Source organism: Helianthus annuus, chromosome 3, assembly GCF_002127325.2.
Source record: "Helianthus annuus cultivar XRQ/B chromosome 3, HanXRQr2.0-SUNRISE, whole genome shotgun sequence".
In the NCBI taxonomy this organism is placed as follows: Eukaryota; Viridiplantae; Streptophyta; class Magnoliopsida; order Asterales; family Asteraceae; genus Helianthus; species Helianthus annuus.
The window spans coordinates 118,281,204-118,297,813 of NC_035435.2; the positions used below are offsets into that span (position 1 = coordinate 118,281,204).

General features: G+C 38.8%; 1 non-coding gene across 1 annotated transcript; it reads left to right on the top strand.

The window, feature by feature from the left end:
* The first annotated feature begins 6,024 nt into the window (after window positions 1-6,024).
* On the top strand, window positions 6,025-6,131 carry LOC118490850. Its single transcript, XR_004890075.1, has one exon. It is a non-coding gene; the product is annotated as a small nucleolar RNA R71 (small nucleolar RNA).
* The last annotated feature ends 10,479 nt before the right edge of the window (window positions 6,132-16,610 follow it).

Below are 16,610 nucleotides of genomic sequence, written 5' to 3' on the forward strand. Positions count from 1 at the left end.
TTAGGATGTATGCTAGAAATCAAGAACCGGAACCGTGCAAATATGTTTAAATGATTATGGTTGATGTTTATGTTTGAATGATGAATTAAGGACCTTGATTAGGCTATTTGATTCGATATGATGATAATGAGTTGTTATATGATTAACTAGGGTTCATAAGAATTAATTTGTAAATGTTTAGTTTGATCGATTATTTGCATGATTGGAAACTGTTATCTTGACTCAATGAATGCAAAATAGGAAACTGTTGAATGATTGAAACTGATTGCATGAAATTAGGGGATTAGACAACTAATCGCACAAGACCACCCTTGATCGCAAAAGATCTTATCGGATCGCAAAAGGGACTGGTCGCACAAGACAGTCACACAAGCTTGGTGCAACTGTTTAGAGTTCACAGTACAACCCAGTTATGCACGATCGCTCAAGGTATTGTGGATCGCACAAGATATGTCAATCGCACAATACCTTGGGCCACACAGTATGTCAAATTATGTTATGATGTTGGGCCGAACAGCCCAATATCCAGTCGCACAAGCTGTTCCGGATCGCACAAGATAAATAGACCGCACAAGTTGATTTTCCTGTTTGTTTGTTTGGGCCGTGTGAATGTTGGGTTGCTTATGTTGTTGGGTCGGGTTTGTTTCAGCCGCATAACCCGTTGTGCGTCGCACAAGTTGTGCTGGACGCACAACAGGTTGGACCGAATATTATTGGGCTTCAATTATCGAATCGCACAAGATGATTGGGCCGTTGAACTTGTGCGAGCCCAATCATCTGAGTCGCATAAGTTTGGATATGATGTATGCCTGACTGTTAACGTGTTCAATGTGTTTGCCATGATCATTACGTGTTCGTTTATCGTGTAAACCTATGTGCACTACTTGAACCTAGACCTGACTCGCATGGTAACCATGTTAGGACGTGGTTGACCACATATAGCTCAAGTGACCTTTTCGTTTATCTGCCGAGCTAACTGATGTGCATTAGGCGTAATATAATTTAGGTGTATATTTTAAGCCCTTTTTACACTTTTTAGCCAAGTTTTAAATTTATAAAACACGATATTTACTAACACTAAACACACATATGGGCAAGTGCACCCATTGTGGACGTAGTATAGTGTTGGTAAGATACCGAGGTCGTCCAAGGACACAAGAGCTTTTAGTACCGGTTTATCCTCAACGTCTAGTCAAATCAAAAAGTTAGAAAAAAGGTTTTTAAACTACGAAAGTAAAACTAACTAAAATGCTGAAAAATAAATTAAAAAAAAATAGATAGACAAGATGAATCACTTGGATCCGACTCGTGTGTAGTGTAACCTTTGATTATTTTCGCACTTTTGCACTTATTTAAGAGATTATCTTAGTTATTGTAGTAGGCCCCTCTTTTGAAGGCGACGTTACCCTCAACCCAGTAGTTTGAGTCAGCAAGGATACAATCCTAAAGGGTCGGATTATTGAAAGATAATTAATTAAGTTATTAATGCATAATGTGGTAGGCCCCTCTTTTGAAGGCGACGTTACCCTCAGCTAAGTAGTCTGAGTCAGCAGGGATACAGTCCTAAGTAGTTGGGTTAAAGTTTTAATAGTAGTTTAACTTATGAGGGGATCAAAGAGTTTGGACCCCCGCCATCCAATACCTTTGGGTATTGAAGGAGGTCCTACTAATTTGACCCAGGTCCTTTGCAGGATCTATACACTGAACAATGGCAAGACTCTTACCAAACCATTCCCTTAACCCCCGACCAGGTAGCCAACATACCTCCATATAGACCGTGGAGATATGAATGGTGAAAATCTTTTATTTTATATAGACAGTAAAATAATGCCAAGACACCACGGACAAACGATAAGGAAGAATCACCTTCAACATAAGAAACTAGTAATTAAAGTCATTAATACAAAACCAATTAAAAAGTGCAAAAGATTAAAAATAAAAAGTACTACACTAAACACTTGTCTTCACCAAGTGATGTAAGAGACTTAGGCAAACATGGCTTTGATTGTCAAGAACTCTTACGATCAATCTTGGATCCTGAGACGACTCACACACTCTATGATGGACAATGGATGATGGTGGTGGATGATGGTGTTATAGTGGTGGTGGGTGGTGGGTGAAGTGTGAGAGAGGTGGTGTGCCAATGGATGAGTTGCAAGAGCTCCAAACACTCCTATTTATATGCTGAACAGAAGCTCGGGCACGGCCCCGTGTCCATCTGACTCTCTCTCTTCATTAATTGCAATTCGCAATTCCAATAAATGCGTCTGCAGGAAGCTGACCACGCCCCTATGTCCGCTGGGCACGGCCCCGTGGTGGGCAATAGAAGCTTCTATGAGTTTGTCTTTTTTGCTGACTCTTGGGCATGGCCCCGTGCTCGCTGAGCATGGGGCGTCTTCAGTCTTCTGTCTTCTTTGTTTTGCTCGGGAAGATGCTGTCGGGAGGTCGGGCATGCCACTTTTGTTCCTTTTCTTGTATTTATGTTAGATTTAGCTGTCTTTTTGCTTCTTTTGTTAATTTGAGCTCAATTAATCCTGAAAATACAAAAGGAAGACAAAAGCACACTTTTTCCAACATTAGTACTAAAAAAGGGTTAGTTTTATGCCACAATTGATGTAATTTATATGTTGCATTTTGTGCACATCAAATACCCCCACACTTGAATCTTTGCTTGTCCTCAAGCAAAACTCTTTATAATGTGGCTTTTATCAATTCCAAATGGAATGGGTAGAAGAGAAAGTTTTTTGGGCTTGTCATAGAGTGTTGGGATTTCCAAGATTCTTTATTTAGGTTTTATTTTTATTTATTTACAATCCTATTCGTCATGATTTATAAAAAACGTTTCATAAGATAAATTACTTATTAGGGCATAACATACCTTTTTAAAATTCCATTTATATACAAGTTCACATACCTCACGGGGAATCACTCAACACTCGGCCGAAGGTGTATTTTTAGTGAATCACTCGAGAGCGGCATGGAACTTACTCCTACCATAAGCTTGCCAAGCAATCAATCCTCCTCCTTTTTAACTATATACCTTTGTAAATATCAAGAGGACTTTTTGGGTGAAGGGTTAGGCTTGGGCTAAAGGTGGGTGGTTGGGTTAGTGGTTAGTAAAAGGGCGAAAAGCGTAACAAACGTCGGTTTTTTGAAAGGCTTTTTATGTTTCACAATTTTATTCTATTTTGATGAACCGTTCTTTTTCAAACAAAGTTATTTTTGATGAACTTGTTTGTTTGTTTGTTTGGGTAAAATAAAAAGGTTTAGGTGGATAAAAAGGGTGATTGTTTTGGGTTAAGAAATGAAAAGGTTTAGGCTCAAAGGGGTTAATTAGGGGGATTTTGGGTAGGTGGTAAAAAAAAATTGAAAAATAATGGTGTAGAAAGAAAAAGGGTTAGTCCTAATGCCTCCATCATTTACTTACTCGGGTTTAAGTTGGTAAGGACCGGGAATGTATTGTCGTGGCAAGTTCTAGAGTCGTATGAACCAAGCGGCTATTCACACAAGAAACGAAAAATGAGCATTTAGTGTAAAGATATGTATTTGCATGCTCGATAAAGGCTCAAAACTCACTTTTATGGGAAAGGGTTTTTTATGTGATCAAGTATATATAATCAAATTTTAACTAAGTTTGTCATGTTGTTTCATAATTTTCTTATGTTGGTTCTTTTTATCACGACGCTATCGGTTGTAAAATTGTAAAAATATAACCTTGTTAGAACATGAATTCCCAACTTAAACTTAGACAAGTAAAAAGAAAAATGAAATTTTTTTTGAAAAAAATTTGGGGTGATTAGCGGTTCCAATAGAGTTTTGTGTAAGGCTTGTTATTAGGACTTGCAAGATTCAAGGTTTTAGCATCCCCCCCACACTTAAATTACACATTGTCCTCAATGTGTCCCAAAAATAAGTTTTTAGGTTGATTGTATGTGTAAAATGGTGTTAAAAGCAAAATTTTATGTTACTGGCATCCTGGACACGGCCCCGTGGTGACCGGGCACGGCCCCGTGTTCAGGTGCCAGTGACAAAAATTAAAGAAAAGAAACAGAAGCCTGGACACGGGGGCGTGTTCAGCGAACACGGCCCGTGTCCAGTTACCTGAACTGGGCAATTTTCTGCAGAGTGTGCAGCACGGGGCCGTGTTGGGCGGACACGGCCCGTGCTGAACTTACTGTAATGAAGAAATTGTTGTCGGATGGCCCTGTTTTTGTGTACGGGGCGATGTTTCTCATTTCCCTTGTTATCCTTCACCATCACGAGTGTGTTTTATTCCTGCAAATTAAAATTAAACTAAAAGACTAAACTAAACTAAGGATAGTTCCGTGGAATGCCTCCGTGGTGCGCCACGTTTATAAGGGTCCTTGGCTAGACCCAAATTGAGGTTATATGTTTTCCGAGCGGGATGTTTTGCATCCGTTGCACCGTCAGAGAGCCTCATCCAAACTCGAATCAATAACCTTCATGTAATTTACCGGGTCATCGTCCTCTACTCTCTATCCAACCCCAAACTTCACTTCCTTATCCCCATACTTCAAAGTGAGTGTTCCGTCATTCATGTCTACCACTGCTTGTGCGGTGGCTAGAAATGGCCTCCCTAGTATGAGTGGGACTTCGGTGTCTTCTTCCATATCTAGTATGACAAAGTCGGCCGGGTAGACGAAATTGTCGACTTTGACCAATAGATTTTCAGCGACACCTTGCGGGTATTTGACGGACCTATCGGCAAGTTGTATACTCATCTTGGTAGGGCTCGTTTTTCCTAAGCCGAGTTGTTTGAACATTGATGCGGGCATGAGGTTAATGCTAGCCCCAAGGTCGGCTAGTGCATTACGAATGGGGGATTACCCGATCAAGCAAAGAATTGTGAAGCTTCCGGGATCAATCTTCTTTTGGGGGAGTTTGTTGAGTACGAGGGCGGAGCATTCTTCGCCTAGGTTAACTAATTGCAATGATTCAATTTTCCTTTTATGAGTGAGGAAGTCCCTCGTGAATTTTGAGTATTTAGGCATTTGAGTTAGGACTTCGATGAAAGGAATATTAACATGCAAATGTTTTAGTAGACTTTCGAATTTTACGAATTGCTCATTAGTCTTTTGACGAATTAACCTACCGGGGTACGGAACCGGAGGAGCCTTGGTGGGCTCTTGAAGTAGAGGAGAAGCCTTATCTTGTTGGAGCGGTGTTGTGCTTTCCTCAGTTGGTGGTGGCGGAGCTTCCGCGGGACCCACGGTACGGTTTCTTAATGTTATGAGATGAACTTGTGCTTTTGGGTTTGTTTCGGTATTACTTGGTAACGCGCCTTGTGGTCTCTCGGAGAAATTTTGAGCTAGTTGATTTATTTGTTTTTCAATGTTTTGTATACTAGCTTGTTGATTTCTAAAATTCGATTCCAATTGTTGAAATCGATCCGAGTTTTTCTTTTCATTGTCGGAGATGAGGCGAGATATAGTATCTTCAAGCCTTTCTCGTCCACCTTGTTGTTGAGGGAATGTTTGTGACTCATTTCTTGGTTGTTGAAAGTTTGTTCGTTGGTTTAGACTTTGTTGGTTACTACTATTGTCGGGTTCTCTCCAACCAAGGTTAGGGTGATTACGCCATCCTTGGTTGTAGGTACCCGTTGGAGGACCCGACGGCCTAGGTCTATTATCAATGTAGTTTACCGACTCTGTTTAATCATCTGTTTCTTTCATACAACTCCAATTTTCATGTGGCCCACCACACCCTTCGCAAGCCATTACCGAGACCATTTTTGTCATTTCTAACTTTTTAATTTTCGAAGAAAGGGCCTTGATTTGGGCTTGTAAAGAAGTGCTTTCATCAACCTTATGGGCGCCCGGGGCAATAGATTTATTGCCTCGGGGAGTGTGCCACTGAAAATTGGTTTGAGCAATTTCCTCGATTTGATTGTATATTTCATGTGGGCGGCGATTACCTAAAAGTCCCCCGGAGCTAGAGTCAAGTGTTTGTCTCGTGTGTGGCAACAACCCATTATAGAAAGTGGATACTTGTTGCAATACCGCAAGACCGTGATGGGGACACTTTCGCAATAGCTCCTTGAACCTTTCCCAAGTTTCATATAAGGATTCCCCATCCTCTTGTGAATATTTATTAATTTCAGTCATTAATTTAGCCGTTTTAGCGGGAGGGAAATACTTATATAGAAATTTTTGGGCTAGTTCATCCCAGGTGTTTACCGAACCAACTGGGAAGGCGTTGAGCCAAGCTTTTGCTCGGTCTTTTAGTGAAAATGGAAACATTCGAAGGCGGATGGCATCATTTGATGCTCCATTGATCTGAAAAGGTATCACATATTTCTAAGAAATTAGTAATATGTAGATGGGGATCCTCGTCCGCAAGCCCATGGAAGGTTGCGGAGTTTTGAAGCATTTGTATCAAATGTGGTCGAAGTTCGAAGTTGTTGGCTTCAACATTCGGTGCATTGATAGCGGCGCCGAGATTACCAACGGTGGGTCGTAGGTAATCCATGAGGGTACGTTGGTCCGCCATTGGAAGTGGGTTCCCCGAAACCTTCTCTTGGTTTTTAGCTTTAAGTCTTTTTCTGAGAAAGCGTTCGGGTTCTTCTAGAGGTTCTTTTATGTCTTTATTAGAATTGGAGCTCATACACTACGTAGAAGGTTCAGATGTGGCGTCTGGTTCCAAGTCCTGCAATAAAAACAGAAAAGAATGTTGGTCAGAAAGTTCACCACGGCCCCGTGCTCAGTGAACACGGCCCGTGGTCGGAGATACAGCGATTGTTTTCCGGATCCCTGTTACTGGAAAGTTGGACACGGCCCCGTGTTGCACCGACACGGCCCCGTGCTCAGCCCTCTGTAACTCGGAAAATAAAAACTGCCAGTGACACTGCTGGGCACGGCCCGTGTCCGACCAGGCACAGCCCGTGCTGAGCTCTGCAGAAGCTGAAAAATTAAGAAAAGCCTAAAAAATAAAAATAAAATAGAAAAAATGATTAGGCCGTTGATTCCTAACTTTCTTAAAATCCTTGTGTCCCCGGCAACGGCGCCAAAAACTAGATGTGCGTTAGGTGTAATATAATTTAGGTGTATATTTTAAGCCTTTTTTACACTTTTTAGCCAAGTTTTAAATTTATAAAACATGATATTTACTAACACTAAACACACATATGGGCAAGTGCACCCATCGTGGACGTAGTATAGTGTTGGTAAGATACCGAGGTCGTCCAAGGACACTAGAGCTTTTAGTACCGGTTTATCCTCAACGTCTAATCAAATCAAACAGTTAGAAAAAGGTTTTTAAACTACGAAAATAAAACTAACTAAAATGCTGAAAAATAAAATAAAAATAAAAACAGATAGACAAGATGAATCACTTGTATCCGACTCGTGTGTAGTGTAACCTTTGATTATTTTCGCACTTTTGCACTTATTTAAGAGATTTATCTTAGTTATTGTAGTAGGCCCCTCTATTGAAGGTGACGTTACCCTCAACCCAGTAGTTTGAGTCAGCAAGGATACAATCCTAAAGGGTCGGATTATTGAAAGATAATTAATTAAGTTATTAATGCATAATGTGGTAGGCCCCTCTTTTGAAGGCGACGTTACCCTCAGCTAAGTAGTCTGAGTCAGCAGGGATACAGTCCTAAGTAGTTGGGTTAAAGTTTTAATAGTAGTTTAACTTATGAGGGGATCAAAGAGTTTGGACCCCCGCCATCCAATACCTTTGGGTATTGAAGGAGGTCCTACTAAATTTGACCCAGGTCCTTTGCAGGATCTATACACTGAACAATGGCAAGACTCTTACCAAACTGTTCCCTTAACCCCCGACCAGGTAGCCAACATACCTCCATATAGACCGTGGAGATATGAATGGTGAAAATCTTTTATTTTATATAGACAGTAAAATAATGCCAAGACACCACAGACAAACGATAAGGAAGAATCACCTTCAACATAAGAAACTAGTAATTAAAGTCATTAATACAAAACCAATTAAAAAGTGCAAAAGATTAAAAATAAAAAGTACTACGCTAAACACTTGTCTTCACCAAGTGATGTAAGAGACTTAGGCAAACATGGCCTTTGATTGTCAAGAACTCTTACGATCAATCTTGGATCCCGAGACGACTCACACACTTTACGATGGACAATGGATGATGGTGGTGGATGATGGTGTTATGGTGGTGGGTGGTGGGTGAAGTGTGAGAGGGGTGGTGTGCCAAGGGATGAGTTGCAAGAGCTCCAAACACTCCTATTTATAGGCTGACCAGAAGCTCGGGCACGGCCCCGTGTCCGCTGGGCACGGCCTCGTGTCCATCTGACTCTCTCTCTTCATTAATTGCAATTCGCAATTCCAATAAATGCGTCTGCAGGAAGCTGACCACGCCCCCGTGTCCGCTGGGCACGGCCCCGTGGTGGGCAACAGAAGCTTCTATGAGTTTGTCTTTTCTGCTGACTCTTGGGCACGGCCCCGTGCTCGCAGAGCACGGGGCGTGTTCAGTCTTCGGTCTTCTTTGTTTTGCTCGGGAAGATGATGTCGGGAGGTCGGGCATTCCACTTTTGTTCCTTTTCTTGTATTTATGTTAGATTTAGCTGTCTTTTTGCTTCTTTTGTTAATTTGAGCTCATTTAATCCTGAAAATACAAAAGGAAGACAAAAGCACACTTTTTCCAACATTAGTACTAAAAAGGGTTAGTTTTATGCCACAATTGATGTAATTTATATGTTGCATTTTGTGCACATCACTAACCTAAGGTGAGTTCACACTTTCTACAAGGCATGGGATTCCCGGTGGTTTGGGAATGGGTTAAGGAACTAAAACGGAACCTGCATATTCTCCTTGGGTAGAATATATACCTCCATCCTCCATAGGAAGGATGACAACTTTAAGCGTGCGTATTCTCCATGGGTAGATTACGTACCTCCATCCTCCATAGGAAGGATGACAACATATAACTTACTAGACAAAACTCTATCATGAAGTCCCTCATTTTTATATCGACTTAATCGCCGGGCCAATGGCGAGCGGGTCATTAGTTAAATAGCGCTATTAGGTTTGACAAGCCTCACACCGTGCCGCAGAGGACGGGAGTGGACTAATGGATCTGGGCACTTAGTCAATGATGATAGACATTGACGCAGGACACATAAACATGACTCCAGTCAGTTGCCGATATGGTAACGAGTCTAGTGGTTAACATGGGGCAGCCCCCACTGGTTATGGTTTGGGAAACAAGGAATTGGTTAACTCATGGTTTTCGAAAGAACTTATGCTTTTTGGAACAACTTTAAAATGGACAACCAACTGTGAACTCGCTCAACTTTGTTGTTGATTCGTTGCTAAATGCCTTGCAGGTCGTTAGGTTCTTAGATGGAGCTCGCATGAGAAGGAGAGCTCGTTGTGGGACATGGACTGTTGAGTTCCATGTTAAACATTTGAACTTTAAAACTTATGTTTTGGTTTTACACTTTATGCTTCCGCTGATAACTTGAACTTGGTTAAATTGTTTTGAACACCAATTATATTGTGGTTAGTTTTATCTTGCTTATTATATATTGTTCAATATGATTGGTGGCTTGATCCTGGTCATGTCTCGCCTCCTGCGGTGATATTCCGCTTGTGGATTTTGGGGGTGTGACAGATGAACAATGACAAAATAAATTGCTTGATGAATGAAAATATGAACATAATTATTTATACGAGGAAAAGCCCTTGATCCTAGTTGATCGTCGGCATAAAAACCTCGGATAGTGGAAACTATTACCATCAACTGTATTGCACAAAAAATATTACAACTTTGGATGTTGATCAAGTGTGGTACAATCGAATGCTAAGTGAGAGTTCTAGTTTGCAATGTATGCGAAAGTGTGTGTGTTCGTAATTATGTTGACTAACACTTGATTGACCCCATGACCGTTTGAAGAATTAGCACGTGCAACATCTCAAACAAATAATGCACAAGATTCCAGCTGAGACTTAGTGCACGTCGTCATAACCTGCATATGGATATAAGAAAATATCGAAAACAACTGTTAGAAACTAAAAGATATAATAATAATCCTTGATCCTCTGAGTCCTTGCACTACCCGCCAAGGATAATTGATCCAGGCAACACCTCAGAATACTGGATCCATAGTTATAAAAATCTAATGCCTAACAGTGATATAACCAAAAGGATATTGATGCGGGTTTTATATCGATCGAAAACAACAAACACGTATACCAATGGTGGTATAACAACCCTAAACCGACACCCTCATAATATTTTTCGACACCCTAATAGATTTTAAAATATCCCAATATGTCCTAAAATACCCCCCATACGTGAAAACGGGCCCCGAATACCCTAAATATTATTAAAATTAATTAAAAATGAATTTTTTTGGGCTCTTGTGGGGCGCGTAAGCCACCCCTTCAGCTTAAGTGGGCCGTGAGCGATCAACAACGCGGCGAGACCCTGGGCTGCCACGTGGCAGCCACACGACGAAGCTAGCCGATGACCCGGATCACCTAAACCCTACCCGACCTACTACGCGGGCCGCGTAGGCCTTGGTCTCGTTTTACGCGGGCCGCGAGAAAAGCCAAATCAGGCCCTATAAATTGCGATGAAGGGCTTCAATCCCATATCGTTCATCTCTCGACTTTCTCTCTCAATTTCTTAATAGTAGGCACTATACTCGGGCATAATACCCCCCTAAATAATGAAGTTCTGCTTCGTTGTAAGTATCATAACCCCTGGATACGTATTAGATACTCTGCCCGATTGATCTAGGGTTCCGTAACGGCTGTCGTGGTTCTGCCCGACGTAGTCGTTGGAATGTCGTCTCGGGGAGGGTATTACTAATGTTAAAATGGGTTATTATACTAACACATGTGCACTTGTGTAATTTATAGATTATTCCCAGGAAATCCTTACTGAAAACCTAAGACAGCAATGTGAGTAATCCTCTTTTTGTGTAAACCTTTTTGTGAGTAATCTCCTTTTTGCGAATTATTTTTACAAAACCTCACTTAATTAATTATATATTAAACAGTTATTAAGTATTTGTAAGGATACAACTATCGTCGGTATGTTGGGATTTTGTATACAAAATTTGTTACTGCCTTGCGAGGGGTAACATGACCACAAGTCAGGTTGACGGTACCGTGGGTGTTAATTGATATGACTTGGAAACAAATGTAATTGCGAGATCGCCCTCAATACTGTACAATGGTTTTTATTAAAACTTGATTGAACTGGGATTCACTCACCAGTATTTCCCACTGACAAAATGTTTTTAAACGCGTTTCAGGTAACAAAATGTGAAAGCCAAATAGAAGCCAGCTGGACAGCACTGAAGGCTTGGAAAAGTGGCAACAAAGTTATCTAAAAATGGATAGATGTTTTTATTAAATAAAATAGGATTTATTCCTATGAAATTGTGTGTATTTAAAACTTGGGTTTTACTCATGTGTATAATATTATAAAAGTGTGGTATTTTACTCTGATCAAATATTTCCTAACTACGGTACTGATGAAAAATTCCGCTGCCAAATTAGACAACAACGAGATACCACCGAAACTGGCCGCGGCCGCCCGTTCCCGGGTTTGTATAGGGGGCGGGGGTTGCGACAGGTGGTATCGACGTTATTCGGTCGGTATGGGTCTCGTTCATTCCGTTACCTGTACGATACCAATAGCTGATATATAATTAACGAACACAGGTTATTTAAAGTCTAAGGGTGCAATTGAGACTAAAATACTAAAAAAAGAGACAAAAGTGTAAAAGAAAAAAACAAAAACACTATAGCGCTACAGTGATTTTTGAGTTGTTATTTGTTAGTATTTATAACTTAGGAAAACGATATTTTAAGATAATACATGATAACCAACATGCATGTGCTGATAACAAACATGCATTTGTCCCCTTCGGCTTCGACACCTTTGGCTCCCTAGCTTCAGAAGCTATCCGTTTGTTGACTAGGGTCCAAAAGGTTGTCCACAGCAGTTGCTCATCAACAGGAGGGCAGGGGTTTGTCTTTAATAGGCTAGGGTTTGCTATTCAGAAAAGGGTAGCGGCGCAGCTTGTTGCTCGCTTACCTGCGATATTGATGTAACTCGACCAATATTTTATATATAAATAAAAAGTGAAGGAAAGTTAAATTAAAAAAAATACATGATTAACTTTTCTAAAAAATAAATAAATAAAGAAATGAAATACAAAATAGTGAAATAAAAAGAAATGAACACAAAATAGTGAAATAAAAGAAGCAACAAAAGGAATCTTGGTCTTACAAAGTTGTGATACATGACTTAACTAGTTACATATTTATCATATATACACCTTTAATATAAATGTTTTGAGTATTATATTTGAAATCACATGATTAGTTATAAAAATTCGCTCAACTTATAAATTCTTCTGTCTTTTTTATACTAGAGAGTCAAACAATTTATAATTTAATTCATTATGCTACTTGAAGGCTATAATCATGCATGAAGCATGATAATAACATACTTTTAATTAAATGGTTTGTGATGTTACACCTTGCATCTTTTAGACTAAAGATAATCTAACATTTAGGTTTGGGTGGTTAATTCGGGTATGACTTCCATTATTACTGTTAAAATATCAAATTAAAATCAGGAAACGATCACAATATTCCTTTTCTAGGGGATCAATGTTTTTTTTTTACTATAAGTGATCACCACACCACTAGATCAGTATGTTATAAAAGACCAAGATTTAAACCTAGACAAGTGAATATAGCAGTTCAAACCACAAAATAACCTGGTTATTGCTATAAGAAAACCCGTTTGATATGTCAACTCTTTACCGACGAAATATTGTAGCTGACATAGCTTGGCTAATGCGACGACACGACATGTCGTCGCATTAGGGGGACCTTAGAAATTATGTTTTTCTTCAACCTATTCCAACAACATGTCATCGGGTAGGTTAAGCGGGAAGGGTGAAAATCATGATGTCGCTCCCAAACTTTATCCTGACACGTCGTCGGAAAAAAGTATTTTTTTCCATGATTTCTTTTTTTGTTATTTTTAATAGATTTAAAATGAAATGACGGCGTTTTAGCTCACCCTATTGTAACGACATGTCATCGAGATAAGGTGACTGAGCCCTAGTTACACAAGCCTAGTATGTTGGTCTTCATTCATCCCTAAAGCATCATGTCTTTGAATCTATCTCGCCTTCTGACTTAAACCACCTGTTTCCTGTCGTTGCCACTGTCATTCACAACTGTGAGCCACCTCGGTCCACCTCCATCGCCAACTTAGTCATATTATTCAAAGGTATGCAAATTTTTTTCTTTTTTTGAGACTTTATTTTCCCATATTAGTGATACTAGGTTTAAAGAAGTTCGTCACGTTGCGGCAAATTTTTTTTGTTATTTAGTCTGTTTTTACATGTGTTTTGAAATTACTACAAGCGTGTTGCGAACGGAACTGCTGACAAGAATAAAAAGAAAATGTAGAAAAAAACACTAAAAGATAATTGAAAGAAAATCAACCAAAAAAGTTGTATGGTAACGATGTTGTTCGTATGAAACCCGTGGTCAGAGATGAGCAAATTGTTCTGGTTATCGTACCAAATTTGCCGAACCAAAATATATTAAGTACCAATTCGGTACCGACTTTTGGCATTCCTGGTACCGGTTCACTATCGGTTTTTACCTTCATATACCGGTACCGTAACCGGTATTTTCGGTATCAGTACCGATTTTGTATTGGTTGGTACCGAGTTCATCCCTACCCCTGAAACTAAAAAAAGAAAAAAAATTAAAAGTCGAAGAAAATCAACAAAAAAAAGTTGTACGATATCGTTGTCCGTACGGTAACCGTGATCAGGGATGAGCAAATGGTACCGGGTAGCAGTACTGAATTTCCCGAACCAAAAAATTTCCAATATCAATTCGGCACCAACTTTTGACGTTTTCTGTATTAGTGCCGGATTTTACCTTCATGTACTGATACCGAACAGGACTGTCCCGGTATTTTCGATACGAATATTGGTTCGATACCGGTTGACAACAAACTTATCCCAAGGGCTGGCAATAGATATCTGTATAAGACACGATTAGACCTGTTTACTGAAAAAGTAAACAATATGGTTTTTTTCTTTTTTTAAAAATAAATAAAATTATGAGGTTAGGATCCATCATTTCTTTTTCATGGTACATAAAACATAAAACTGTGTTATAGACATGATATATCAAGTAGTTAAACGAGTTGTATTCATATTTAATACTTGTGTTATACGCATCGTCAGAGACCTGTTAAACCAGATAAGACACGAGTTGCCAGCCCTACTTATCCCAACCCCTGATATGAAAAAAAAAGATTAAAGTTAAAAACTAAAGAAAATAACTATTATTATAATATTAAAATAATAAAAGTATTAAAAAAACTACATATTATTATAATATTAAAATCACGGATAAATTACATTTTTCGTCCTTTATGTTTGTATCACATTGCAATGGATAACCTTTAACTTTAATAATTACAGACACAGTCCTTTATTTGGAAAAACTCAGTACACTTTTCGTCCTTTAGTAGTAACAAGGTTAAAATTTTCAGTTAAGTCTGGTCATGTAACTTGCACATAAGAGTAGACCGGTAATTTTACTCAATTATTTAAAAAGGTAAAAAAAATATATGTATGACCAATTGGAGCTAAGCACATCAGTAACATAGCAATAATTAGTTTAACCCAAACCAAATGTAGGTGATTTTTGGAAGAAACTGTTCGAAGTTTTGTGAAAATAGGAATTTTCATAAATATAGGAAATGCAGTTTTTCTATTTTTGGACTAGAAATAAATATAAGAAATGATGGAGATTTCATATATTTATTTGTGGGTCTGTGTTCTATGTTGGAAGAGTTTCGCAACGAACTAAACCGTGTCCAAAACGAAGCTAAGATGAATGAGATATCGATACTCAAAGTTTGGTGTTTGAAATATGAATGTTGAAATAATGAGATATTGAACCCCAACCCACTGTTCGATTTGGGGTACCCGAATGGATGGTGACCGTGTACCAGATTGGATACCCTACCCGAAACCTAAATCGGTGAGTGATGACACCCCTAACATATTTTTCAAAATGCAAATTAAGGTGGAACTAAGACTTCTTTTAGATAACCAATATGGTATAAGTTTAATCTCACATTAATCATTGTTCACAAAGTGTTTAATGATATGTCGGTTAGTATATAATAAAAAAACTGTATTATTAAAGTATAATATTAGGACGTGTATAAAAAAAACTCTAATCCAGTGATGATGTACTTTTGAACAATGTTTTAAAAACCGGTTTTTTATTCATACCGGATTAGGCACTGAAATGGTTCAACCGGTTGAACCGGGTTGTACCGGGCGGTTCAACCGGGTCACTAGTTAACACTATAATTCCATAGAATACAAATTAATCTAAAAAACAATCTAATCTCAATTAAGATTTATATAACTGATTATGATTTTATCTAAAAACAATTGTTTTCTTGTAAAATGTTATCTATTTTTCAAGAGCATTTTTATTACTTATAAATAATATTACATTGGATGATGTGAGTAACAGGTTCAATAGTTGTAATTGAAGGCACTAGGATAGTTACCAACAATGGAACGTCGTATTACCTTAATTTCGTATTTTTATAATTAAAAAAAAATCAAATTTTAAGATAATGCAAACCGGTTCAATGGTTTGAACCGGTAGAACCGGATTTACCGGCGGTACATAAGACATACCGTATTTGGGTTTTACCGGCCTTTATCGTACCAGACACGTGTCCGGTATCCGGTTTAACCGGTATAACCGGCCGGTTCATACCGGTATTTAAAACATTGCTTTTGAACAAACAAATCTCCACGTATATTATTATATTAAACTATTAAAGCATAATGAACATTTTATTTAAATAAATTATTTTCTTTTTGCATGATAAATGCTTTTTTGAAAAGGAAGAATATTAAGAGAACATTCACAGAATATGCCGTTTTGTTGATTGTTACTAGTGCGAAACCGACGCTCCGCGTACGTTTGTTGGTCGCTTTCTTCATGGTCCTTTTAAACTTCCCTTAGTCCCAAACAAATGTTGACGGTCCAAATTATTTTTTATTTTTATTTACTTTTTATTAAACACCACAAAATGTCCCGTAACAAGTCAAACTGTATTCCCCTTTTCAGTTGATTTTATTCATGGATTGACCAAACAAAAATATTAATAAGTAACAAATTGGGTAAACCTAGATCAGTCAAATCAATTTCTGTATAACCATTCATTGTTGGCGTTAAAACGGGCTCTAAGCAGAATATTGAGTCAAACAAACTATGTTTTCATGGTGACTAGCGGTGACATGAGAGGCTGACCACGGGGGCGGCAATAAGGGTGGCAATGGCAGTGGTGGTGTCACACTGGTTCTGGTGGTGTTAGCAGTGGCGGAAGTTACAACGACTGTCGGACTGTGCCAATGTCGACGATAAGTAGAAAATCGAATCTAATTGATCTACTTAAAAATATTATGGTTTATTCGAATAATTAACACATAAGTTAACTTGTTTGATTGTTGCCAATGAAGGCCAGTTCAACTGGTCGGAGGTGAGAAGGTTTACCCACTTATGTGGGGTTC